Source organism: Pogona vitticeps, chromosome 4 (genome assembly GCF_051106095.1).
Source record: "Pogona vitticeps strain Pit_001003342236 chromosome 4, PviZW2.1, whole genome shotgun sequence".
Lineage (NCBI taxonomy): Eukaryota > Metazoa > Chordata > Lepidosauria > Squamata > Agamidae > Pogona > Pogona vitticeps.
Genome location: NC_135786.1, coordinates 7,367,361 through 7,392,147, shown reverse-complemented (window position 1 = coordinate 7,392,147; position 24,787 = coordinate 7,367,361). Strand labels below are relative to the sequence as shown.

The window sequence follows — 24,787 nt, the reverse complement described above, 5'->3', positions numbered from 1 at the left end:
CTACCTATCTATCTACCTATCTACCTATCTATCTATCTATCTATCTATCTATCTATCTATCTATCTATCTATCTATCTATCTATCTATCTATCTATCTATCTATCTATCTATCTATCTATCTATCTATCTATCTATCTATCTATCCATCCATCCATCCATCCATCCATCCATCCATCCATCCATCCATCCATCCATCCATCCATCCATCCATCCAGCTGGTGGAAACAGCTGGTATCCTAGAGATGCTTAGGTGGAGTAAGTTCAATCCAATCCGTCAATGGATTTAAGAACTGATTAAATGCATAGGTATGAGGGCTCCACAAGAGAGGTTGATGTTTGAAATAGGATTTCAGGAGAGAGGGAGAAAGATTGAGATAGCCCCCCCACAGAGAGAGGAGGAGGAGGAGGAGGAGGAGGAGGAGAGAGAAATGGCACAATTAAGTTTTTCTTGGAAAGAGTTCAAGGTATAAAAAGCAGCGAAGAAACAATAGTTCTCTAAGGATTCCAAAAGAAACAACAACAACAACAACAACAAAGAATTTGGCTCAATCTTAGGAGGAAGTTGCTCAGGGGAAAAAAGCTGTCTGCTAATGAACCAGATTGCCTCTCCTTTGCTGGAGGTATTCAAGATGAACCCTGAAGGTCATCTCTTAGAGATTCTGCCACTGGTGGTTGGTGCCCACTGTGGCTGGTGGGCAAAAAGCAAAGCAGTCCATGGTGACAACAGTTAGGCATGACCGGTGGCATCAAGGGCAGACGTCGGTGTGACTATGCACACAAGCACGGGGTCAATTCACATGTATAGAGACTCTCATCTCCCTTCATTGTTACTTCTGCGGATGACACAACTCCCAGAATCCCCCAGCCAATGGACAGCAGAAACAGAGGGTCATGGGAAGTACCTTTCTATACAGAAGTGAACAAAGAGGAAAAAGGATGGAGGTACCCCCCCACAGTTACCCCACTTGTAACTCCCACATGCACCCCACACAACTGCACCAGAGTGTCCATCACAATAAGGGAGGGAGACACAGCAGTTGCAACTCCATTAAGCCAGTGGGGACACAGGAGAGAGCCTTCTCTGTTGCTGCTCCCAGACTTTGGAACTCCCTCCCACTGGAGGCCAGGCTGCCCCATCATTTACTGTTCTTCCACAAGCAGGTGAAGATCTTTCTTTTCAGGCAAGCTTTTCTTTAGGAACTAGCTGCCTGCATAGAATTTTTCAAATGGATTGTTGTGCCTTCCTGCATTAAATGTATTTTGGTGTTGCTTATGTTTTTTTAAGTATGGTATTCAATTTGATACTTTTAAGCATTTGTATACTCACTGTTGTTAGCTTCAAATGCTTTCTTTTCATGATGTAAGCCACCTTGTGTCCTTTTTGGAAGAAGAATGTTTTGGAAGAGGCAGCTGTGTTAGTCTGTGCAAACATATCAGGCGAAATCCAAAGAAACCAAACCAAAATAAATAAACAAATTGGCACCTTAAAGACTGACTATTATATTTGGATGTGAGCTTTGGATGTGTTCAAGAAAGCCCACATTAAAATCTAATAGTTAGTCTTTAAAATGCCACATTTTTTTTTGTCTTTTTTAGGTTTCTCTTTATTTTGTTTCTTTGGATTTTGCCTGATACATTTAAGAAGAAAGGTGGGGTAAAAATATTTTGGATAAATAATAAATAAATAAGCACCAGACGCTGCTCAAATGCTGTGGAAAGCAGCTTTTCATAGCAACAGGACTTGTTGTTTACTCCTTTTGTCGTGTCCGACTCTTGGTGATCCCATGGACCAGAGCAGGCCAGGCCCTCCTGTCTTCCACTGCCTCCCAGAGTTGGGTCAAATTCAGGTTGGTAGCTTTGGTGACATTGTCCAACCATCTCATCCTCAGTCGTCCCCTTCTCCTCTTGCCCTCACACTTTCCCAACAGCAGGGTCTTTTCCAGGGAGTTTTCTCTTCTCATGAGATGGCCAAAGTATCGGAGTCTCAGCTTCAGGATCTGTCCTTCCAGTGAGCACTCAGGGAGATAGCAACAGGATACTACAGAAAATTTACTACTCGTTGCGACCTGCTGGCTGAGGGGGCCGCCTCACTCCATCTAACGGTAAGGCCAGCTCTGATTCCAAATGTTGGAAGAGCTTCCAAGCCCGAGATTGCATCCTTCGAGAGCAAGCTGGGTAGGTGGGCCGGTGGGTTAGTGTCTGGCTGGCTAAGACTATTTATTTGACAAGTCAGAACAAGAACAGAAAAAGAGCTATTACAGCAACCCAGCCGCATCCTACCGAAGTGTTCCAGGAGATGACATCTGAATATATATCCTTTAAAATAGCTCTGCTTTTCAGCGTGGCTACTTGAAGACAGGCAGGGAAAATAATGCGAAGAAAGTATTTAAATCGTTCTGTTGTCCTTCCCACCCCCTGCATGACCCAATTTTGCTCAGAGGCAGCAAACAAGTGAAGAGGAGAAGGGGAAAAAAGCACAATACAAAAAGAGAAGAAACCGTGCTCACATGTTACCAGTTGAAGAGATTCAATTTAACACCTCTTCCTGCATTTGCTATTTATTAAGGTGTCCAACCCCCCCACGAAAAGGCCCAGGTTTACTGTTGTTTCTTCGGAAGCCATTATTGGCTACCAAGCTGGGAGAAAGATTGTTTGTTTGACTTGGTTCTTGCTTGTTCTCCCCACGTCTGGAGACAGCATGGGGCACAATTTCAAATAATTACACAGAGGCCCAATTGCAAAAGCTTTCATGCCCAAACGAATAAAGCAGAGGCTACAAAAGCCGGGGGGGGGGGGGAGAGAAACAAGAGCTGACGGCGGTATCATGAGAAGCTCTCGGGATGAGATCCACTTGCTAAGTAGCTCCAGATACTTTTGGTGGCCATACCGACGGAGGGATTCTGGGAGATGTAGTAGGGGGGGGAAAGGATTTTTCAAGCTCTATGCAACGGGTTTCATAAACAGATGCAAGATAAGCAGCATCTTAAAGTCTGGAGGAAAGTTAGACTCCTTTGGGCAAGTCAATGGTAGCTACCTGCTTAGCAAAAGCCATTGGCCTGACCCCAATTAAGTGAGATTTGATAAGTCGCAATGGGTGATGGGAGCTATCCCTGGGACTTGAACACTGATCAAGTTTATTTATTTGTTTACTTATTTATTATAGCTAAGTAGTTTAGGCATCTGGCTGTGGAGCCAGACGTTGGGAGTTCAATTCCCCACTTGGGCCTCCTTGGCAGGGGCTGGACTGGATGACCCACAGGGTCCCTTCCAGCTCTGCAGTTCTAAGACAATGATGAAGAGTTATAAATAAATTTATTTCATTTCTATGCCGCCTTTCTCCCCATAAGGGACCCAAGGCAGCTCACACCAGGTAAAATGAGAAATAAGAAATTTAAAAATACTATATACATTTTAAAAAAAAACAATTAAACATACATCAGGATTAAAACAGTCAACTATAAAAACACCTGAAAAACATTTAAAACCTGTAAGTTAAAAACCAACGCTCCTGAGATAACTTACTGATTAAAGGTCCGCCGGAAGGTCTTTGCTTGAGGGCAGAAGGGCGAGAGGGAAGGGCGTTCCAAAGCCTTTGGACAACCCACCGAGAAGGCCCTCTCTCATTTCCTCAGCAAGCAAGCTTTGGAAGGTGGAGAAACCAAGAAAAAGGCCTCCCTAGAAAATCTCGGAAGGCAAGAAGGCTCATATGGGATGACACAACCCTTCAAATAGCATGGGCCCAAGTCTTATAGGGTTTTATAGGTAGTAACTAGAGATGCGGATATTTGTAAACTAATGCTTAGATCCTCATCCCAGATGCAACTAATGTGGGTCTGGCCCTCAAAACTGGCCAATCAACTCATGTGTTACTGAAGCGCCAATTTGTCCCGGTCTTCCTGACAAGTGCGGAAGTAATGGTGCTATCTCCCTGCTTGGCTGGCCACTCAGCAGCTATGCGGGGAGGCTCGTCCTCCCACCCACTGCCTGGAGCGGCCAGCCAAGAGGGGAGATGGAGGAACTACTTCCGTAATTGCCCGGAAGACTAGGACAATTGGCACTACAGTGACATGTGAGTGGATGGGCTGGTTCTGATGGCCGGACCCGCATATGTTGCAGCTGGGGCGTGGATATTCGCATTCGTTTACAAGTACGAATGTCCCTATCTCTAGTAACAACCAATACTTTGAATTCACACAAGTTCACAGAACCATATCCCTTGAGATGGACATAAGAAACAAAACAAAACATATTCAAAGTGGTAAGGTAACAATTCATTTTAAAAAACTCTCTCAGACAGCTAATCATTAAGGGAAAGCTTGCCTGAAGAGAAAGGTGTCCACCTGTATTGTGGAATGATAGTAGAGATGGGGCCTGGCTGGCCTCCTGCAGGAGGGAGTTCCAGAGTCTGGGAGCAACCACAGAGAAGTCCATATCTCAAGTTCCCATGAAATCCACCTGTAAAGGTGGCAGGACTGAGAGAAAGGCCTCTTCTCATGATCTTAACACTGGAGCAGGTTCATAAAAGGAGATGTGATCCTAGACATAGCTTTAGGGCTTTATAGGGTGGAAGCAACACCTTGAATTCAGCTCAGAAACAAATCAGCAGCCAGTGAGGACTAAATTTAAAAAAAACACCCTAAATTGTGGGGCGGTCTGAGGAATCTGCCGCCTTCCAAGATCCTTGGGTTATATGATGCTGGCATTTCCTAGTTGTTGTCTATGTGGAGATACCACTTAGTGCTGTACTAATGCTGAAGGACTATTTGGTTCAACCCAGGGGGGTAGAGAAAACTAAGGAAAGGACCGTGATTCAAAATTCCACTTTGGAAGAAGAGAGGGAGAGATGATGAGGGCAGAAGATGCTGTTCCCCTGAAGAAATGCAACAGGCCGTTCTCATCTGGGTTTAGCAAACAGAATTTCAGTGTGTTTGTGCAGGATGAGCACTGGAAATCCATGTGGTGATAATTATGTACCTGTATTTTAACCTCTGTTTTATTTTAGGGCCTTAAAGAGTGTGCATCTGAAGCTGCTTTCATTGTGTTGTGGATCTCCTGCCTTGGGTGATAAAAGATACCTGGGACTATTTTGCTTCTAAGAGACTTTTGCACGACTCTGTTTCTCCCTACAAGCCCTTTTTGTTTCTTATTCAGAGTTATTTTCCCCTTCCTGTGTGGGGATTCTGTTTTTTTAAAAAAAACTGAATCAACCCGAACAGTGTCTTCCCTGTGTGATTCTTTGTTTTGTGGGGTGGGGGTTATGGTGACATATGAAGCTGGGGTGTTATGTTTGGGGGTGGTGTTTATCCAGTCACTCCAAAGTATTTTAAAATTCTTTTTAAAAAAATGCTACAGAGTTTAAGCGCTACATCACCTTACTACTGAACTGATATATGAGTTTAGAGCCAGATTACCTCTATACACATGCACACACACAAGCAAGATAAGAAAGGAAGAGAAAGGAGAGCTGGAGATCATCAGGTGGATGGTATCAAAGGAAAAAGGGCCATGGGTTGTGGGTGCTTTATCACACTGCATGAGCTTGAGGGCTTAGTCTGGACACTGGCGCTGAAACAATCCAGGGTCTGCATGTCCTCACCTAAACCAAAATACTGTGGTGCCTCGCTAGACAATGATAATCTGTTCCACTAAAATAGCGGTTTAGCGAAATCATCGTCTAGCGAAAAGCATTTCCCCATTGGAATACATTGAAACCTATTTAATGCGTTCCAATGGGGAAGAATAGTCGTTGTCTAGTGAAGATGGGCCATAGGAAAGCCACTTTGTGAACCACCGATCAGCTGTTTAAATCGCTGTCTTGCAAAGCTTAGGTCCCGAAAACACCTGTTTGTGAGCGTGGAGGGAGCTGTCAAAATCATCTAGCGAAAATCAGTTTGCGAAGCAGGGACCAAACATTGTCCAGCGAAATTCCCCCACAGGAATCACTGTTTTGCAAATCGCTATAGCGATTGCAAAAAGCCAATGTCTAGCGAAAAAACTGTCATGTGGGGTAAATGTCTAGCGAGGCACCACTGTACAACTGTAAAAGAGACTGTGAATCAGACTGCTAGTGTAGTTGCACCCTTAGGTAAGAAGTGTTGTTGCCTCCTGACATTTAGTTCAGACCAGAGATGGGGATGAAATGCCAGTTCGTTGGGGTTCGTTAAGGTTGATGACCCACAACCCACAAATTTTCCCAGAAATTTCTGATGAACCCTGAATTGGTTCCTTGGTTCATCTTTTTTTTTTAAAAAAAAAACTATGGCTGTATAAAAAAGAGGCCGTCTGCCCCCCCCAGCCCCTTTCCACTGCCTGCTTTTGCCTCCTGACCTTGGTCTGTTGGCAGCGGTTGGCGGCGCTGGAACTGAGGTCGTGGTGCCGGCAGGAAAGCCAGGAAGGGAGGCCAGGCTAGCCTGCATACATAATTCTAGCTGGCTAGCTTAGCAGAGAGAGCAGGCTAGCTGGGTACAACTCTGCTGGCAGGCTGGATCTGCTTCCGTGGGTGCCAATCAGTGGAGGCAGAGAGGCCAGGCTAGCCCACCAGAATGGCAGTTTCCTTTGCACCAGTGGTGGGGGCATCGCCATCAGCGACAAGACAAGGTAAGGGGCGACGGGGGGGGCAGTGGGAAGAGGGCAGGAGGTGAGCTGTGGGGGCAGAAAGTGGGGGCCACAGAACAGCTGTTCAATGGGGCCATAAGGACAGTGAGCAAACTAGGCTGCCGGAACAGTCATTCTGGCAGCCTAGCTTGCTGTTTCGGCCCAACAACGGGACAAATGAAAAAGGTAAATATTTGTCAGTTCGTATTCATCGGGGCCTCTGGAACTGAGGAATACAAAGTGATGAATATTACATGAATCAGTTGGTTTCTGACGAATATCATAATTCATTTTTAAAATTCATCCCCATGTCCAGTTCAGACCAATGGATGGGAAAATCTTAGGAAAAGGCTCTGCTTTGAAAGTTCGGTTTGAAGTTTAGAGAATGATATAAGCCCTTATCATCCCCAATTCAGGAAATAGGAATTCAATATTTTTGCACAGGAGGGGGGCAAAGAAAAAGTGAATTCATGTGTTGATGTTATGTAGTTGTGTCTGATCTCTATTTTATTTTATGGTGTTAAAGATTGTGCACCAAGAGATATTTTCATTGTGCTGTGGACCACCTGCCTTGGGTGACTTTGTCCCTGACCCATTTGCTTGAAAAAGACTTTTGCACTACTTCATTTCTCCCTAAAAGCAATTAATGCTCTGGTCCAGTGTCAGCAAAAAAAAACTTTAAGGAGATATATATATGAAATTAATGTTATATGCGTAATATATATCACCTTAAGGTTTTTTTGCTGACACTGGACCAGAGCATTAATTACGTACTGTATATATATTTAGCATTCAGTTTGGGCTGTGTTTCTATTACGGTTGCTATTGTTTTGTTAGCTGATAAAGAAACAACTATATATTCGCGAAGGCTTTCACTGTCGGGATCTAATGGTTGTTGTGGGCTTTTCGGGCTCTCTGTCCATGTTCTGAAGGTTGTTCTTCCTAATGTTTTGCCAGTCTCTGTGGCTGGCATCTTCAGAGGACAGCACCCTGTGCTCTGGTGCAGTTGGCTTGGGAGTGCCGGCCACAGAGACTGGCGAAACGTTAGGAAGAACAACCTTCAGAACACGGCCAAAGAGCCTGAAAAACCCAGAACAACCAAACGACCATATATTTGTAAGTTCATTGTGTTTGCAATACTCATGTAGAGAAATAAGTCTCACAGAATCCAGAGAGCACAACATTGTAATTTGCTGAGGTTTTGGGAAAGGAGCACGACAAGGCTGTATATTGTCCCCCGGCTTATTTAATTTATATGCAGAATATATCATGCGGAAGGCTGGACTGGAGGAATCCCAAGCCGGAATTAAGATTGCAGGAAGAAATATCAACAACCTCTGATATGCAGATGATACCACTCTGATGGCAGAAAGTGAGGAGGAATTAAAGAACCTTGTAATGAGGGTGAAAGAGGAGAGTGCAAAAAACGGTCTTAAACTCAACAACAAAAAATAAGATCATGGCCACTAGCCCCATCATGTCCTGGCAAATAGAAGGGGAAGATATGGAGGCAGTGACAGATTTTACCTTCTTGGGCTCCATAATCACTGCAGATGGAGACAGCAGCCACGAAATTAAAAGATGCCTGCTTCTTGGGAGGAAAGCGATGACAAACCTTGACAGCATCTTAAAAAACAGAGATATCACCTTGCCAACAAAAGTCCGAATAGTCAAAGCTATGGTTTTTCCTGTTGTGATGTATGGAAGTGAGAGTTGGACCATAAAGAAAGCTGACTGCCGAAGAATTGATGCCTTTGAATTGTGGTGCTGGAGGAGGCTCTTGAGAGTCCCCTGAACTGCAAGGAGAACAAACCTATGCATTTTGCAGGAAATCAAACCTGAGTGCTCACTGGAAGGACAGATCCTGAAGCTGAGGCTCCAATACTTTGGCCATCTCATGAGAAGAGAGGACTCCCTGGAAAAGACCTTAATGTTGGGAAAGTGTGAAGGCAAGAGGAGAAGGGGACGACAGAGGATGAGATGGTTGGACAGTGTCACTGAAGCAACCAACATGAATCTGACCCAATTCCGGGAGGCAGTGGAAGATAGGAGGGCCTGGCGTGCTCTGGTCCATGGGGTCACGAAGAGTCGGACACGACTAAACGACTAAACGAACAAACAATTGTAAATGAAGATCCCTTAGAAGTGTGACAGAACCCAGAAATCTAAATTTTCTTGTGAAAAACGAAAGCTCAGAGGAAGCCAAGGCGGTTGAGAAATAATAAAGTGGATTTCTCAGAAACCTAGCTGTAAAGCGTACAAGTTTCTTGAAATAAGCGGGTTGTGTTTAATCAACTTGCTCACTTATGAATCACACTGTAGTTGATACATCCGTTCTGTAGCTCCCAGCTGTAGTTTCCTACTTATCTTCTAAATTCCTTCTTCCGTACTTTTCCTTTAGGGCCCTCCCAGCTTGATTTAAGTTTTCTTGACAATTCCTTTCCTTGTGACCCCCATTTACAGCTGAATTAACTTGCAGTTGGCGGTTTCAATCCCACCCTTCGCCCCTCACGGTTCTGTAGAAAAGGCACCACGCGTGTAGCCTACGTATGGTGTTCGCCAGCTTTGCATCCGGGGAGCCTTTCTCCTGAGATGTTTTGTGTATCAGAGGTTGCTGTTCACTACCTCCAAAGGCCTCACATTAGAAAATTACTGCTGTGTAATCAACAGCTTAACAAAGCTGGCTTGTCAGTTTTCATTTGCAGAAATGAGGAGTGCAAGTGAAACATTTCACTGTGCAGGAGGATCGGTTAAACCTGCTAGATGGCATTGTGATGAACATTAGAAGGGTTTCATCACCTTGTCTGGCATTTAAACACAAGGCCAGTGAGATGCAATGATGCATCTTCTTCTGGACTACACTAAGCTAAGAGTGTGCCATTCAGTTGTTGTTCCCAGCATTACATCTCTACAGTCTAGAATTGAGAGCCTGTTGCTCAAAATGCCGGATGAGAGACAATACCAGTTTGTTGAGTCTCGGTGAAAGAAGGAAATATTCTGGAATTTTGGAAAGGATCAGGCAGTGTGTAAAGAGAAGAGGAAGGAACGTCTATTAGGGACATGTACAGTAAGACCTACTTTGTGAGAGACACTGTAGCGTAGACGTTACAGTGTTGGACTCGGACTGAAGAGACCTGGATTCAAATCCATTCTCAGTCATGGGAACTCACTTAGCATGTGGCACTGGCAAAACCACTCCTTAAATATCTCACATACCGCAGAAACCTTACTAGGTTCAACATACAGTGGTGCCTCGCTTGACAACGTTAATCTGTTCCAGCGAAATCGCTGTAGAGTGAAATCGTCATCAAGCGAAAGTACAAAGCCCATTGGAATGCATTGGAATGCATTGGAATGCGTTCTAATGGGTGAAATACCTCATCGTAAAGCGAAGATCCTCCATAGGGTGGCCATTTTCTGCTCCCTGTAGAGTGAAGAATCCGTCCCTAACACAGCGGGGAGCCATTTTGCACAGCAGGCGGACATTTTGGAAACCCGACAATCAGCTGTTTTGATCGTCATTAAGTGAAAAATTGGTTCCCGAAGCAGGGAACCGATCATCGTCACGCGTTTTTTCCAATGTAAACATCATTTTGCGATCGCAATAGCAATCGCAAAAAAACTCATTGTACAGCGGATTCGTCATACAATGAGGTAATCGTCAAGCGGGGCACCACAATAATTCAGAAGTGCGTTGATAGCACACTGCATACAGAGTGCTTGTTTTATGAGGAAAGCCTAGAACATTAATAATATTTCAGTTAAGAAGGAGAAAAGTGTCAGTGGGACTTCTTTCAGGTCTATAAAATAATGCCCAGCACCCAGAGCCTCGTGGCACAGTGGTTCAACTGCTGTCCTACAGCCAAAACTGTGCTCACAATCTGGGGTTCAAACCCAGGTTGACTCAACCTTCTATCCTTCCAAGGTGGCCAAAATGAATACGTAGCTTGCTGCAGGGAGGGGGCAAGGGGCAATGTGTGGCCTGCATAACTAACTTGTAAACCACCCAGAGAGTGCTTGAAGTGCTATGGGGCAGTATATAAGCAGCACGCTTTGCTCTTTGCTTTGCAGAGAAGGTAGGGCAGGGAAGCCAGGGCACTGCCTCTGAGTAGGTGCCCACCAAGGGGATGGGGCACTGAGCCGTGGGTCAGCTGTGCAGCCATCAGCTAAACAGGCACGAACCAGTGGCTCGTTCCCATCTCTAGTTACTGTATTTTTCCATGTATAAAATCTTTAGATTAAAAATTGAGGGCTGTCTTATACACGGAAGTAAGCTGAGGAGAGAACAAAAACAAGTGGAGGGGAAAGCAGGGATCAAAGCGATCCTGCAGCACTTTGATCCCTTTCCCCCTACACTTGCTAAGCCCCACTTTTTTTCTTAATTTTGGATTAGAAAAGTGGGGGGCATCTTATACATGGAGGCATCTTATACGCTTGCATTTTACCTCTCCACATTCTTAAAATGTATGCACTTCTTCAGCTGCATTCTTATTTCTCAGAAAGGCACAGTGAACCTCAAAAGCATGCACGTTTCTGAGGCGAAGGCACATTTTCTTTCTCAATTCATTACTGGGAGGCGTGATCCAGATAGTTTCTTTAAGAATCTTAACCTTAACAAAGGCTGAGATGGGAAATATTTGTGGATAATAAGCCTAGCACCGGTCTTGCAACTTGTAGAGTGGTGCGAAAGGGAAAATTCCATCGGATGCAGCTTCTTCTATCCATGCAGCAACTGGGGGTGACCAAAAAAAGCCGCAACTCGCAAAACGGTCTCTTCTCTTAAAGAGAGAAGCAGCATTTCAGGTTTGGGTCCAGCAAACTGAACAGCAGTTCAGTTTGGCCGCCCCTGCGTCGCTGGCAGCAGGCTGGCTTCACTTCAATACAGGCCAGTTCAGCTGCCATAAAAGAAGTCTGTTTCTGCTGTCACCAAAGGGACACAGGCCACCGTGTTTTTAATGGGACCAAGATAAGGCCGGAAGTATGCCTTCATAAAAGCTTCCCTGATCTCCTGGCAAAAGAATTTGGCTTGAACTCTTGACAGTTCCGTCTCTCCCTCCAACCCCCCACTTTTCTCCTTTTCAAAAAGTTGCAGCTGGATCTCTTTCCTTAAATACCCTCCTGTCTCGAAACAACAACACTCACTTTCTTTTGCAAACTTAGCTACCCTCTCACTAAGACTTCTAATGAGGGCTATTTCATTTACGAATGAAGGCGTTCATTCTGCTCTCCAAAACACCCCTGCGTTTCACCTGGCCTGTCAGGAGCTTCTTCCGAGAACCCTGTGTCTCCGAGCGAGAGGGGGAACTTTTTCTGTTAGATAGATCCTCCATTCAGAGCTTGTCTTCTTGATATTTATTGTGCCTCTTTTTACTGGGAAAGAAATATACCTTGGGGGCAGAAGACGGCGGGTTATGGGCTTCGGGAGTTTCCAAGCAGTATCTCGTGAGACAGGGAGCCAAGGCTTAACCGAAAAACGGGGGCCCTTTATGGTATAAGAAGATGTTTTGTGAGAAAACAATGATTCAGCCTCTCAACTTTTTTTTAAAGTCGCTTTGGAGAGGTCCTGAAATTACTCCTTCTTTGGTGTTTTCCTTACTAGTTACCACTTGGGAACGCTTTGATGCACGCCATCAATGTGATCAATTGTTCTCTTTCCAACTGTTTTAAAAAAGTGTCAGGTATTCATTAAAACCATGGCATGAAAAGGGTCAGATTAAGACAGTGGACAAATGAGTGAAAACAGACCAAAACAGGGGCCTTTTATGTGATTTGGATGCGGCCAAGGGGTAGACCCTGGAGAGTCCCCTGGACTGCAAGGAGATCAAACCTATCCATTTTGAAGGAAATCGACCCTGTGTGCTCACTGGAAGGACAGATCCTGAAGCTGAGGCTCCAATACTTTGGCCATCTCATGAGAATAGAAGACTCCCTGGAAAAGACCCTGATGTTGGGAAAGTGTGAAGGCAAGAGGAGAAGGGGACGACGGAGGACGAGATGGTTGGACAGGGTCATCGAGGCAACCAACATGAATTTGACACAACTACGGGAGGCAGTGGAAGATAGGAGGGCCTGTCGTGCTCTGGTCCATGGGGTCACGAAGAGTCGGACATGACTGAACGACTAAACAACAACAAAGGGGTGGAACGAGTAGCTGCTAGTCACCCATGTGGTGGAACACCCTCCTACCTATACTTTGTGCTCAATCTGGCAGTAGTGAGATAAAGTTTTAATATTTACTCTGAGATCAAAAGACATAGGTAGGATACCAAGGAAAACCAAAAGCAATCAAGGAAAACTGGCCCACCATCATAGAGGAAATCAAGAGCTGAACACCCATCAAAAATCCAGTAATTCTTCTGGACACTCCAACTAGTGGGGTGACATGCAGGCTCAAAATGAAATCTTTGCCTGAAATTATATTGCTTAGAATAGAAACCACAATATTGTATTAGGCCCATTGAATCAATGGAAGTTCCAGAGAAGCTGACTCATGAGATCACCAATGATTCAATGGGTTTACTCTATGTTAAGCAGCAGGATTTCAGCCACTGTGTGCTATTAATTCCCTTGCAGCTATTCCACCAGCCACTTTGCATAGCTGCAGGGCAAAGTGAAGTTTTGTGCTATTGTTGCAACCTAAGATCCATGTTTTAGAACATTCTTTTCTTTCTTTCTTTCTTACCCAATTTAGTTGATTGAATTCTACAGTACTAGGGCTGAGTGTATGTTGGCAGCTGCGGATGAATGCCTTCATTCTTCTCAAATGGGCTTTGAGTGGCTAGGTCGGAATTACTGTAGTGTGAATTAGTGTGCTTGGGTATCTCTCTCTCCCTCTCCCCCTTTCATTTTTTTCTTCTTCACTAGTGCGATGATAGAAATATCACTGCATGCTGATCTCTCTGCCATTGCAAGAACAGTGCCCATGAACAGAAATAAAACACTCCTGTGTGTCTTCCTTTGAGTAGTTAAGATCAACCGTATCTCCAAAACTGGTGAAGCCCTGCCTGGCCCCACCCCATGTCAAGTCAGTTGTTATGTGTTCTCGAGAACACAGACAGAATTCTAGCTCTTGTCCTCTGAAGATGCTGGCCACATTGACTGGTGAAACATTAGGAAGGAAAACCTCCAGAATACAAAACAAACAAACAAATAAAAATAAAACCCACAACAACCATCAGTTGTTATGTGTTTCCCCATTTATGGGAACTGGGTTTTTCCCAAGAGATCTGGATATGAACTGGGTTGGGAGGGTCGTGCGCATCCCCAAGTGGAATGGAAACTACTAGGACAGGTTTTCCAAGGATTTGAGTTTCATCTCTTAAATCAATGGGAGTATGTCTGAGCCATTTCTGATACAGTGCAGGTTGCATTGCAAATTTGCAAAACAAGCTAGCCAGAGTATTTCCTGTGCCCTCTGCAACAATTTAACAAGGGAGCTGTTCATGGCAAAGTGGTAAGTACAGTGGGGTCTCTACTTAAGAACGTCTCTACTTAAGAACAATCCAACTTAAGAACAGCTCCATTTGCTAAATTTTTCTTCTACTTGAGAACAGAAATCCAAGATAAGAACAGGAAAAAAAAACTTTCCTGCTCTTTTTTTAACCTTAGGTCATCTTAGGTTAAAAAAAAAAATTCTCCCCCTAGTGGTAGAGTACATATTAACCAGCTTTGCATTAGTTCCTATGGGAACTAATGCTTCAATGTACGAACGCACCTCTACATAACAAAAAAACAGCCAGAACGGATTAATTGGTTTTCAGTCCACTCCTATGGGAAATTTTGCTTCAACTTAAGAACGTTTCAACTTAAGAACACCATTCCAAAATGGATTAAGTTCTTAAGTAGAGGTTCCACTGTAGTTTCTATGGACAGAAAAGAGCAGATATGGATTAAATGGTTTTCTATGGACAGAAAAGAGCAGATACGGATTAAATGGTTTTCAATGCATTCCTATGGGAAATGCAGATTCAACATAAGAACTTTTCAACTTGAGAACCACCTTCCAATATGGATTAAGTTCTTAAGTAGAGACCCCACTGTATTACTACTGGCTAATATCTGCTCATCAGCCTTCTGTTGAAAGCAGAGGACAGAAGCTTTTTTTTTTTATTTAAAGGAAATAGTAAAACAATAAGAGCTCTCAGGCTAGGCTAGGCTGACCATTTTCAAGTAGTGTTTCTGAATGGAAAAGGAATGCGTTGAATTTGAATTTCCATATCTATTCCCCCCCCCCCCCCGAGACAGCTAATGGAATGCAGTGCTTTCAGGTTTGGAAATCTGTATGTTCACAAGAATACTGAGGCATGTCTGAAGGGACAATGCACAAACCACGAGCATACTGTATTTCAAAAACATGCACACTTAAAAATCCATACAGTTGAAAATGATCACAAGCATGCTTTAGTAAATACAAAAATGCGTAAAGATGTGCACACCTTAGAAGAATGTGTACATCAATGCATACCAGATAAAGCCATGGAAAAAACAAACTCACATTTTTTATATGCTAGGGAAAAATACAGTATGAAAACAGGGAAGAACAAAGTGAGGAAGAAAGTGAGAATTTTAAAGAAGACTGGAAAAAAATCCTTTTGGACATTTGGCTGATGGCCAAGTTTTTCATGGATGATGGAATGTATAGTACAGTACAAGATATTTGGAGGTCACTAAATTAGGAAAGTCTGGATTAGCCACCAAGAAACAGATATGGCAATTCTACCTTTGCATACCATATTTCTACTCTATTTTCCCCATCTCTTTTGAATCTTCTCTGCTCCATTTCTGTTTGCTGCTAGTTAGACCTCTCCAAGGTCCTGATGCTGTTTTGTGGATAAGCTTTAGCACCATTTTCAGATCCTGAAAGTGCAAACTAAATCCTGAAGTGGATTCACAGTACCCCTGAAACTGGAGTTACCAGCAGCTGTCACTGAAAGAGAGAATCTATTTTGTTGAGGACCATAGCATCTTGTTGAGGGCCACATGCCAGGAGTGGGAGGGGCTGAAATTAGAAGTAGGTAGGGCAGAAACTAAAGTTGTTTGAGGGTCACTTTCTTGTCTTTCTGCTACCCCTCCATTATCTCTCTTCATTTCTCTTCCTTTTTGTCACTCCTTTTCTCTTCCTCTTCTTTTGCTGCCAAGGTAAGGAGATAAACCTCTACCCAGAAATATGAAAGGATTTCTTGCTGTGGGTTTTCAAAATTAGGCCACATTAAACCAGGCTGATGACTACATTTGGCCCATATAGGGGAAGAATGGACATCAATACCAAAACATGCAGTTTTAATAGAGAGGAGATTCCAGTGTAATCAAGTGCCAGTCCTATTCAGTTAATCTGGGCATGATTTTACAATGAGAAAGGTTGTGTCTGATCACACCAGAAAGGGTCGCTTGGAAAGCTATGGCTGTTATGTTGTGTGATCACTGGGAAATAGCTCACAAAAGTGAGATTTCTCTGTTGGATCACATCCTCAGCATGAATGGGACCACAGCTTTAGTCTGCTTCTTTGAAGTTTTGAGACCCTTAGGTCAGAATGACCACAAGAGGAGAAAGGAATGGATGGGTTGTACGCAGAGCCTGGGAGCGTTATTTCATTTTCACAGTACAACTCTCATAATCGTCTAGTCAGAATAGTGGTTATGCTAACTGGGGAGGTTTAAGAGTCATATTCTTAGAAAGTTAAATATTTTCTAAGCTGTAGTTTTGTATGCAGTGTGAACATTGTAATTACCTGTGCCATCAGAGTGAGGTCAATTTGTGCTGGTATTGTGTTTCAAAAGCTTCCAGGGAAATGTCTCTGGGCACTGAAAAATTAAATAATCTCTGAAATTGTTGTTAGTTGCTAGCACCAGGTATTTACAGATACACTGCCTGTGAAAATGGAGACATCCAGTGTAATCAGCTGTCAGGCTGATTCTGACAAGTTAGCTACCATTCCTAGAAGTAAAGATGGGCACTAACCGAATGATGAACCAGAAGAACTGATGAATTGGGCTGGTTCAGTTTCACCTGGCAGGACAAAGTCCCAAATAGAGTAGTCCTAGAACAAGCTAGATTTTTAAGCATGTATACATTACTGAAACAGCAACGTCTACATTGGCTTGGGCATGTCGTGAGAGTGGCTGATGGTCGGATTCCAAAAGATCTCCTGTACGGAGAGTTAGTGCAGCGAAATTGCCCCAGAGGGAGACTACAGCTGTGATACAAGGAGATCTGCAAGCGTGATCTGAAGGCCTTAGGAATGGACCTCAACAGATGGGAAACCCTGACCTCTGTGGGTTCAGCCTGGAGGCAAGCGTTGCATCATAGCCTCTCCCAATTTGAAGAGACCCTTGTCCAGCAGGCCAAGGCAAAGAGGCAGTCCCGAAACCAACAAACTCAGGGAGCTGGATAGAGGAAAGTTTGTATTTGTCTTCGGTGTGGAAGGAATTGTCATACTCGAATTGGCCTTCTCAGCCACACTAGACGCTGTTCCAAGACCTCTATTCAGAGCACGTTACCATAGTCTCTTGAGATTGAAGGATGCCTACACATGATTTGGTTTGCAACCCAGTTCGGGGATTCTGTTTTGCTGATGCAAATCGAAGCACCAAACTTTTTCCCCCTTGACACTTCATTTTGCTCACACATCCTTCCCTCTGTCCCAACGCCCCCTGACCTGGACCTCCTGCCACCTCTGCTGTCTCCATTGGTGCCACCATCATCAGATGCACGGGCCAGCTTCCCTTCCAGGAGCAGGGCGATCAGCTGGGAGGTCGGGTGCATGCCCAGAGGCAGCGCCCAGGCTCCTTGCAGGAAAGCTGGTCACTGTCTCCTGTAGATGTGCCCGCCTCTCAGGGCATTCAGTTGGGGCTTGGCCGCAGGTGCAGAAGGCAGCACCTGGGCTCCTGGAAGGGAAGCAGTGCCACCACGGCTGCCACCACTGCAGCATGGCATGGCGGCGGCAACATGGCAGGAGCAGGTGGGGCACCCTGCACTGAGCAAAAATAGGACACTGAACAGTGGTTTTCCAGTTGGCTCGTGGTGGATCACGACTAATCATTTTTCAGCTCCATGCTCACCTCTATTTAGATAGAACCTACTTTCTTCCACAGAGTTCACCATCCAAAGCCCCCTCGTGACCCTCATCCCAGCATCAGGTAACAGCGTGGCATGCATGGTGATATTTTGCATGCCTCGTGCGTGCCCTACGCTTGCATTTTTCCCCGAGGAAGAAGGCCTTGTGTGCTCACCTTGAGGTGCCTGCTGTGGAGGCTTTTTGCTGTCTCGCAACTGCTGATCTTTTCTCCACGGGTCCACCTCTGACTCAGCAATTTGCCTCGGAACTCATTTTCTAAGGAGGGAAGAGAAACAGACAGCGTCAGCGATAGAGGCAGCTTGTGAAAGCTGCTGACAGCACCTTAGCACGCCCGGGCGCAACCTCCCTACGAGGTCCACCTGTCGCTGTTTCATCCTTTTAAGCCCCATTTTCTCATCAGGCTTTGCACAGGTGAACTGAGAAAGAAGGGCTTGGAAGCCATAGGGCCGAATCAGTCATTATCCACAGCCTGTAATTGGACCTGAACACAGATTAGTGTTGGAGAGCTGTGACTCAGGCAGTCTTTCTGGGTTTGTGAAAAGGAGGTGAGACCAAAATCCTGTTGTGACACTCTCACACCATGAGCCTTAAAGGATTTTTGTTTTCTAATGAGGGCTACTTATAATGTCTGTTTTAGTCTTGTGTAAAGAGAGAATGAGAGCATTGGGACATGTAAAGGCTAAGGAGTGAGGAGATTAAAACAGAGCAACTCTATTTACTGTGCCTCAATTTCTTTTTTTTTTTTAATGAGGTCACTTTCCTACTCAATCTACATGTAAGATGAGAGCACTGAAGAGTTACATTTTTGGGCTCCTACCCCCCCTGGCTGTTATGGCTACTGGCCATCTGGCAGCAACCGGATTCTGGAAACTGTAGTCCACACAGCAGTTTTCAGAGGAGTGATCCTGTTAAACTAGTTCATTAAAAAAGCCCAAAGAGAAAACGAAAAGAAAAATAATAAAAAATAATTATTCTGTATTATAAAAAGAATATATCTGTATTATTTAAAAGTATCAAAAAGTGGCTTGAATCCTATCGCGTACACTGGCACAACAACTTGTGTATAAAATTCAGAAGTGTTCAGCCTCTATGGGGGTAGGATATAAGCAGCACACTTTGCTTTGCTTTTGTATTCACATCCCTTTCCTCCTCTCCAGCAAAACTCAAGGTAGTGTATGTTGCACACCCCCAGTGTCCCCGGTATGTTTTCCCACTCACCCCGGTTCACCTTCGGACACGACCTGTTCTTTTTACCCTTTTTCGCTGCCACCAGAGGATATTACCCTCACTGTACCAATTATGAATCTCAGACTATTGCTGACAAATATAACAAGGTTTATTTATGGTTTGTTAGGTAAATCACAGCAGTAAAATCATTGATGTTCTTTTATTATTCATTCAATAAATGTGGGTTTGGCTACGTGTAAGCTCGCTGGTATTCATCCACTTTACTCAGGGTCTCAACATATTCTGGCTATCTATGTATTTATTACTTTTAACTCTTTTATATTCTCTAATACAAGAACTTTCCAATCTCTTGTCTAAACACTTCACAATCTTATGGACCACTTCCATGGGGTTTGAAGTGATGCTACCACCACTCCTCCCGTATCCCAAGAGTACATGTGGAAGTGAAATTTTATACAGTTAAAGATTATAGGAAACTTGTTTTCCAAAAGCAGGCAATATAGGGAGTGGGGAGGCTTATATAGAGTGATGGGCTGCCTTGCTCTGAATAGTGAATGGAAATTTCCAAGCACATTATCACTGCCTGCCTATAACCAGCTTTAAACACACCTTAAGTATACTTGGCAAATTTTGCTGTGAGTTTTTGGGACATTCATTTATCACTTTTTCTGGCCTGCTCACAAACTGCAGGTTTGTGTCTGAAGAAGTGGGTTTTAATTAAAATGTTAGATCGTTTTTCTAAGAAAAAGGCACGTCTTCCAAAGCAAGACACATTTGGAAACCATCGTATTGCAAAAAGGGTGTAGTAGATGCTTTGACAGAGGTCGGTATATTCGTGCAAGACTTCACAATCTCATTTTGATGTACAATCCTTTGCATCCATTCCAGCTCACGGTCAATGGCATGCATAAGAAAACAATGCAACTGAAAGGCTGGTTCAACTCAAGTTGACCTCAAGATGTGGTGAATTTGCCTGTTCCATAGGCAAAAAAGTGCCCTGAACATTGAACAAATGTACTATACTTCATTTACTTCCTCATGTAAGGTATAAGGTAAAGGTTCTCCTTGACATTTTGTCCAGTCATGTCGGACTCTAGGGCGCGGTGCTCATCCCTGTCTCCAAGCCGTAGAGCCAGCATTTGTCCGTAGACCGTTTCCGTGGTCATTTGGCCAGCGCGACTAGACACGGAACACTGTGACCTTCCCACTGAGGTGGTACCTATTTATCTACTCGCATTTACATGCTTTGGAACGGCTAGGCTGACAGGAGCTGGGACAAGTGACAGGAGCTCACTCCGTCACGTGGATTTGATCTTATGACTGCTGGGCTTCTGACCTTGCAGCACAGAGGCTTCTGCGGTTTAACCGGCAGCGCCACCACGTCCCTCCATGTAAGATATTACTGCATATAAAATTCACCCCATACCTCAGAATGCTTACCCTGGACTGTCAGATAGCCATGAAGTGTTCCATAGCAGATGGTTGGGTCTTCCCCGCCTCCCCTGTGGCAGCCGTTAATTTAATACTTCTTGCTGTAAAGAGCTGTGAAGTGTCATATAAATGCACGCACCGCTTTACTAGATGCATCATTACTCAGGTGGTGTCCGTGTGCTTGGCTTTGCCCTCACAGGGGCAAGCTTCAGAAAAACACCCTCAAGGTATTCATTTGTCTTTCGGAGCTGTGCATTTACAGCAAGGTGCATTAAATGTTAGCAAAGCGGGCAGAAGGCAAGGAAAGAGAATTCTGCTAACTGCCCTTCATAGCCAAGCAGTGGGTTTGCACTCAGCAGGTTTAGCTGTTGCTCTCTAGGGAATATAGATCAGGAAAACATGATGTCCTTGTTTACTCAAACCTGGAAAAAAAGGGTGGGAGATGTTTTGACAGAATGTGTATCTTGGTACAAGACTTCATAATCACATTTTTATGTGCATTCATTCAGGCTCACAGGGAGGGTAAATACTAGGGGGTTGGCCTATTAAGAGTGAAGGTGCACATATACGTCTATGCATCACTTGACCATTCTCTTGCACCATGGACTTGTTCATAGATGCATGGCTGCTGCTTGAGTTCTCTCCGTTTGCCTGAATGCCAAAAACTTTCATTAAAAAAAAAAAAATCTTGTCTGTTTGGGATGTATGACCGTTGTTCTATTCCTGATGTCATGTATCGGTCACGATTGCAAACATACACCATTATCTGATGTTTCAGTCATCGGGTGGTCTGTCACACGAGCTGTTGACTTAGAGTAGAGGTTCCCAACCTTGGATCCCCAGATGTTCTTAGGCTAAAACTCCCAGAGACCTTCAGCACTAGCTGTGCTGACCAGGATTTCCGGGAGTTGCAGTCCAAGAACATCTGGAGACCCAAGGTTGGGAGTCACTGAACACTTAAACTGCAGTATTACAGCCAAAACTCTTCTCACAGTCCAGTTTTAATCCCAGGTAGCCCATTCAAGGTTCACTCAACCTTCCATCCTCCCCAGGTCAGTAAACTGAGTACCCAACTTTCTTGTGGTGGTGGGGAGAATAGGTAGCTTGCATAATTAAATTGCATAGCTTGCATAATTAAATTGTAAACTGCCCAGAGAGTGTTCTAAGTGCTATGGAGCTTTCTATAAGCAGCAAACTTTTTCATGTTATTGGTCTTCTTCCTTGTTCTCTTAAATCCTTCTGTCACACTATTTAAATGCTTAAATACTTATTTAAAATGTTTCACTTATCACTCAGATCTCCTGTCATTCCGTGGTGCTTTTTTTTTCTGGCTTCCTTTTTCAACACATCTTTAATTTAGGGTTTTTTTCCCCCTCTTTCTTCCAAATCTTATTTCTCTACACTGACGTTCACATGCGTTGCTTAACATGTGCTCACAATGCATCGCTCAAAGAATCTAGATCAGTGGTTCCCAACTTTGGGTCCCCAGACAAGAACTCCCAGAAATCATGGCCAGCACAGCAAGTGAAGACTTCTGGGAGTTTTAGTCCGAGAACCACGTGGTTGAGAACCACGGATCTAGATTAACAGTCTGTGTACAGAGATTATACATAGGAAACACAATGCATTTCAGACTCTTAATTCCACAGCTACCAGTCTTCCAGTTTAATATTTCAGCTGCATTTGTCACTTCCGTCACTTGCTTATATGATCTTATATGACTCACTTCTGTTTTTACATTTAAACGCTTTTGTAAGGGGAAAAAAACTTCTATAAGAAGGAGGGCCTTCTTCGTAGTGGCCCCATAATTGTAGAATAAGCCTGGAGACACTTAAGAGGCCTTTGAAGACACAGCTCTTCAGGGACGCTTTCAACTCCAATCCCAGTTGAGTTGAGGTCACCTTACATCTCCACCCAACCATTTCTTAGATGTATTTTTATTCTTATTTTCAGTTCTATGGGGATGTGGCGGCACTGTGGGTTAAACTGCAGAAGCTTCTGTGCTGCAAGGTCAGAAGACCAAGTAGTCGTAAGATTGAATCCACACGAGGGAGTGAGCACCCGTCACTTGTCCCTGCTCCCGCCAACCTAGCGGTTTGAAAGCATGCAAATGCGAGTAGATAAATAGGAGCCACCTCGGTGGGAAGGTAACAGCGTTCCGTGTCTAAGTCGCACTGGCCACGTGACCACGGAAGATTGTCTTCGGACAAAACGCTAGCTCTATGGCTTGGAAACGGGGATGAGCACCGCTCCCTAGAGTCGAACACGACTGAACAAAAATTGTCAAGGGGAACTTTTACCTTTACTACATCTCCACTCAACCATTTGTTATATGTATTTTTATTCTTATTTTCAGTTCTATGTAACTTTATTAAGCTCTGATGCCCTTTGTTTTTATGTGGTTAGATTGCATTAATAAACATTAATTATTTTTACATATATTTTATTGTGAACTGCCCAGAGTCGTACTGTGGCACTAATGGGAGTAACGTATTAAATTGAAATAATAAATACATAATAACAGTTTTTTAGTGGGGAAAAAACACCCTCATCCACACCAGCTTTTCCCAAGCCACCGGCCTCTCTACCCCCATATATCTTGCTCTTATTACCACTAAGCCTGTAAGCCTGTAGACAGGACCTGGTTTATTTAACATTTTTGGACAGCGTCTCCCTGCTTTTAGGCACTGTGTATATCAGAATAAGTAGTAACAAGATGTCAGAGGCAATTCCTGACTGCTACTGGAGTCCCATTAACTCTGCTAAATCAGGGAATGCAAAATGCATGATTATAAAGCATCGTCTGTTGAAGTGGATTATGTTGTCATTTCCATAACAGCTTTTGTCTTAATCTTCAGAAAGGGCCATGATCAGTTTGGGGACCAGCCTGGTCACATTAATACCCATTGATGTCTTAAGCAATGTTGGAACTCTAGAGTGGCATTATTAAGTTTGGACAGATACCTGTAACGCTCTGTTCCCTTTCCCACTTTCAGCTGGAGTGGAAGGTCTTACATGAAGCCTGTGGGCCATCCATCTGGGTAGAATAGCGAAGACATAATGCCCATAACAAGAAGAAGAAGAAGAAGAAGAAGAAGAAGAAGAAGAAGAAGAAGAAGAAGAAGAAGAAGAAGAAGAAGAAGAAGAAGAAGAAGAAGACGCTGTCAAGTTGATTCTGATTTACAGAGACCCTTTTCAGAGTTTTCCAGGTAGAGAATACTCAGAAGTGGCTTCCCATTCCCATCTTCTGCGGGTGCCCTGGGACTGTGCAGCTTGCCCAAGGCCACCCAGGCTGGCTTTTTCTTAATCTTCAGAAGGGGCCATGATCAGTTTGGGGACCAGGTCTGAGGAGGTGGACTTGTCCATGAAAGCTTACATTAAAATATAGCAGTTAGTCTTGAAGGTAAAGGTAAAGGTTCCCCTTGACATTTAGCCCAGTCAGGTCCAACTTTAGGGCACAGTGCTCATCCCCATCTCCAAGCTACAGACCCAGCGTTTTTGTCCATAGACAGTTTCTGTGATCACGTGGCCAGTGCGACTAGACACTGAACGGCGCTACATTCCCACCGAGGTGGTACCTATTTATCTACTTGCATTTACATGCTTTCAAACTGCTACGTTGGCAGGAGCTGGGACAAGCAACAGGAGCTCACTCTGTCACCTGGATTCGATCTTACGACGGCTGGTCTTCTGACCTCGCAGCACAGAGGCATCTGCAGTTTAACCCGCAGCGCCACCACGTCCCTTAGTCTTTAAGGTACCACCCAGCTAAAGTAAAACTAGACAGTCCTTCACATTTGACATATATTAGGGCCCTCAGAATGGCTTAATCTGGACCCGACTGCTCCTCTCCAGGACTTTCAACTTTCTGAAGAAGGACAAATCACCAAAATCTGAAGTACCATTCCAGCAACTCTTCCAATGTCCACACCTCCAGAAAAAGGGCAGAAAGGCAGAAGTAAACATGGGAAAAAATTTCTGGGGTATGGGGCATGCTGGTTGGGTTATTCAGATTGACTCCATGTGGCAGCAAGCTTGAGATCGTCCGGACTGATCACCACTTCTTTCCTTCTTCATGATCTTTTCCAAAGAGGATGGGCAATCTATGGCTTAGTTTCAAATGGAGAGTTTAAAAGGAACACCACCACTGTGAGAACAGCAGGAAAGGGTGAGAAGATTCAGCTGGTACAGGATTCAAGCAAGAAGCCAAGGTGGTGGTGATGAGTTCATCCAATGGAGATAAAGGTGCGTGCACATTTTAGAATATATGTTTTTAAAAGAGAGGAGAAGGGGAGGATGTCAAGAAAGGGCAGGTGGGAGAGACAATAAAAAAGTGTTGCTGCCGATATTTCGGAATGAATCTTGGGTTTGCTTTGTTCTCAGCTTCTTCTCCAGAAACTGTCTGTTTTTGCTTATTTAGAGGCACTAGCTGGCATCCTCCTTTTTCTACCAGCCAGATATTACATCATATTTAGAGATGGAGTGAGCATCATGTATC

The 24,787-nt window shown here is 44.1% G+C and overlaps 1 protein-coding gene across 5 annotated transcripts in view; it reads right to left on the bottom strand.

Moving 5' to 3' along the window:
• Positions 1-24,787, bottom strand: part of MYT1 (myelin transcription factor 1) — a 157,097-nt gene that overhangs the window by 87,123 nt on the left and 45,187 nt on the right. For all 5 annotated transcript variants that reach the window (XM_072996723.2, XM_072996725.2, XM_072996727.2 and 2 more), the window contains exon 2: positions 17,825-17,925. The gene's annotated coding sequence lies outside the window, so the exon portion shown is untranslated. The remainder of the gene's footprint in view (positions 1-17,824; positions 17,926-24,787) is intronic.